The 3471-nt window shown below is 42.8% G+C and overlaps 1 non-coding gene across 1 annotated transcript; it reads left to right on the forward strand.

The window, feature by feature from the left end:
* Nucleotides 1–3163: 3163 nt before the first annotated feature.
* On the forward strand, nucleotides 3164–3234 carry TRNAG-CCC. Its single transcript has one exon. It is a non-coding gene; the product is annotated as a tRNA-Gly (tRNA).
* Nucleotides 3235–3471: the final 237 nt, after the last annotated feature.

A 3471-nucleotide genomic window follows, 5' to 3' on the forward strand; every position in this document is an offset into this window, starting at 1 on the left:
CACTTTCATCAAGAGGCTCTTTAGTTCTTCTTCACTTTCTGCTATAAGTGTGGTGTCATACATAGCATCAATAGTGTATATAGGTAAAGCCTAATTTCCCAATTCACCCAGCACCCCTTTCAGCCTTGATATCCATACCTTTGCTCTACATCTGCTTTACAAATAAGAATCACTGGATCTTTGTCCTGTGAACTCTAGCTGCCTTGCTCTCCACCAATACTACCTGAAATCCTCCTCTTGGTGCCCAGCCTGGGAACTCACTGAAGGCAGGAAGCTGGGCCCATGGCAAGACTCACCTTGTTTGTTTACCTCTCAGGGCTTGCTATCCTTTGCTGCCTGATGTCCAGTGTCTTAGAAATTAGTATTTCATGCTTTTTGTCTTTTTGTTCTTTGGGAGTGGGATAAAGAGGGAGAGTGAGCTTTAGGAAGGAGGGTTAATCTGATTTCTGTCACTGCACCTTTGCTAGAAACTGAAGACATCTCTTTATGTTCTTAATTTTCCCTAAGTAGATGTGCTAATTTATATTCCAATGTATTTTGCCGACTCAAGGAAAGAGTCTTTTGCTTCATGGTCTTGCCATCACAAGAAATTGTCAATACACCTGTCTGTTACTCTAACAAAGGAATTTGTGCCCTACTGACTCAACTTAGCGGGAGGTACAATGAAAAGGCAATGTGTACATTTCCAGAGACTGCACATATTCAGCAACCAAACTTCCAAGCTGATTGGAAAGTATTCTAATAATTGTAACTGTTTTCAGTGGTGACCAAGTCATTGAGTCCAGACAAGACCAGCCAGAATGACTCTGGAGAGCCTCTTGCAGAGCAGCTTATGGATTACAAGAGTTTAAAAAAAAAAAAAAAAAAAGACTGGTCCCAGACATTTATCCTCTTCCCTTCATGAGTTGTATTTTGGCTTTGGTTGGATGCACACAATCTAATGAGGGGTCTCCCTCCTTGCAAGCCTGAGACTGTCTCTGTATGGTATCTCAACAGTACGTGGCTACATGTGCAAAAATTATCTCATTTGAGACAAATTGTTGCAAGCTACAGAATCCTGCACCGATAATACATCTTGTGCAAACCTGGATCCTTAGAGTTCCTGGTTCACCTTCCACTGATTCCTCAGTTGAAGTTCATGAGGAAAGAAGAGCTCTTCAGATTTTCTGTACTCAGTCAAGGATGTCTCTAGGTTCTAGGACATTTCTCTCTGCCCTTCTCTCTCCCTCTTGGAGTTTGTGTCCTTCTGTCCCTTATACTCTAGGCCTGTGTGGATCTTACCCACATTCTGTCTTCTTCATCAGTTTTCCGAAACTGTGCATTAGGAGTCCTTAAGTCAGCAAGCACTTACTAGGTGCTCACCAGGTACCAGGCCTTCTCTAGGAAAACTGCTGTATCAGGAGGAAATCCAAGGTCCCACTCCTTGGTGCATTCAAACCAGGAGGCATCAAAAATAAGAATCTCACTCACACACACACAGACAAATAAGAATCACAGCAGGAGAGCAGCCTGTCATGTTCTTCTCAAGTTCACCTGCCTGCCAGCACCTAAGGACCCTGCAGTGACTAAAAGAAGAATTACCTAGCACATGGGAAAATGGGTGACTTGAGATCTAGAAGGCAGGTAACTAAGAATCAGGAATTTTTGTTTTTTGTTTTTTTTTTTTTTTTTTAATAAAGGAGTATATCAGGTAAGCAACACGTCCTTACTTAACTTAGAGAGTCCATGTGTTGTGCTCTTCTTCAAGTGACGTTATGGCTACATTCAGGAACATCTCCTAAAGGTACCCACATGTTCTCTTAAGGTGTTAAGCTAGAGCTCTTCTATATATAACCTATAAAAATGTGGGCATTATTATTTCTACCTTAATTAGAAATTTTCCAGGCAAAGACTATACATTAATTCAACCAATTTAATATCAGTCAAAGAACTTAAAGTTAATGATAGATCTTAAAATTGCAATTTGAGCTGAGGCATGTCTGATAAATGCTGATTAAAATCACATATTCGATGATACCTAAAAACATGGACCCCAAATTGAAAGAGGAATAATTATGTCACTATTATTTCTTAAATCAAAAGACTTAATCCTGATTTAAAAGATATTATATGGTATATTTAATTTACTGGAGCACATAATTTGAAATTTTATAAATAATAATAAATCTGAAAGTAACCATGAGGTAGTTTTTAGACCAAAATTATTAGGGTAGTGTGGTGCATACCGAGAGTCATCTCTGGGAGCATGACCGGACAAACATTTTCTATGTAATTACACATCAATTATTAGAATTTTCAGGAGTGTAAGTGTATTTGAGATTCATCCTTATAATCAACTTGAATTTTATTCTTGTTTGTAGCATGGAGAGCACTAATTTATCTAAAGCTAAACCTTTTTTATATTCCTGAGTTACATTTCAGCAAAACAGAGTTAAAGGAAAAAAAAAGAAAGAAAAAAACCACATGGTTGCTATTCAGTGAGATAGAAAAGGTGGTTCAGAACTCCCCTTGGAGAGAGACAGAATGACATATGTGTGGGAAAGCAGGGTGCCTCTGTGCTTGAATTCAGACTGGACCTGGGACTGGATCAAGGCCAGAACACAAGACTAAGTATTATTGTCATAGGCCAGCCACCCAACCGACAGCACCCACACAGCAGTTCTGGGAAGCTTTTGAGAATATTCCCCTCCCTTTGCAGCATTTCCCATCTGGTTCTCTCATCCTCCGACCACAGGGAAGGATTCTTCACCTCTGTGTCCTGACAGAACACTTTACGCTCCCTGCAGGGCATGGAGAGCCAGGCAAGAGCCAAGGGGGCAGCTGTACTGCCTCCATGGGTTTCTAGCAAAGGAGCGTGGAAATCCCAAGAACAGAGGAGCCTGGTGGGCTAGAGTCCAAGGGGTTGCAAAGAGTTTTGGATAAGACTGGGCCAGTGTGCACGAGCACCAGGCGGTTCCACCACTCAGACGGATCCAAAGCACACCTGAGTGCCCGCCAAAGCAACCCGCAGGAGGCCAGAGGGCAGAGGGCAGCCGGTGCAGCTGAGGGCGGAGGATGAAAGCCTAGACCGTCCTACAAGCACAGGGCATGAGTGGCCTGCACTTGAGAAAGACCTGAATAAAACTCCATCTAGGCTATCCCTGCAAATATGCTCTCTATAGCAGCATTGGTGGTTCAGTGGTAGAATTCTCTCCTCCCACGCGGGAGACCCGGGTTCGATTCCCGGCCAATGCATTGTTGTTGTGTTGCTTTTGAGCTTTGCTGGCCCATGGAGAGAGGAATGCTACAGTCCAAGGGATGGCCAAAAGTCCAAAAGGACTGAGCGACTAACACACATATACCTTCTCTACATCCTAAAGAGAACGGATTCCAGGTGCTGAAGGGCCAAGAGGGCCCCTTTCTGGACGGGAAAGCTGTTCCCTGGCCTTAGAAGACAGGTCCCACTGAAGTTAGCTTTGAGAGGGACGCCAA

The sequence above is a fragment of the Bubalus bubalis genome, chromosome 6, assembly GCF_019923935.1.
Source record: "Bubalus bubalis isolate 160015118507 breed Murrah chromosome 6, NDDB_SH_1, whole genome shotgun sequence".
NCBI classification, from domain to species: domain Eukaryota; kingdom Metazoa; phylum Chordata; class Mammalia; order Artiodactyla; family Bovidae; genus Bubalus; species Bubalus bubalis.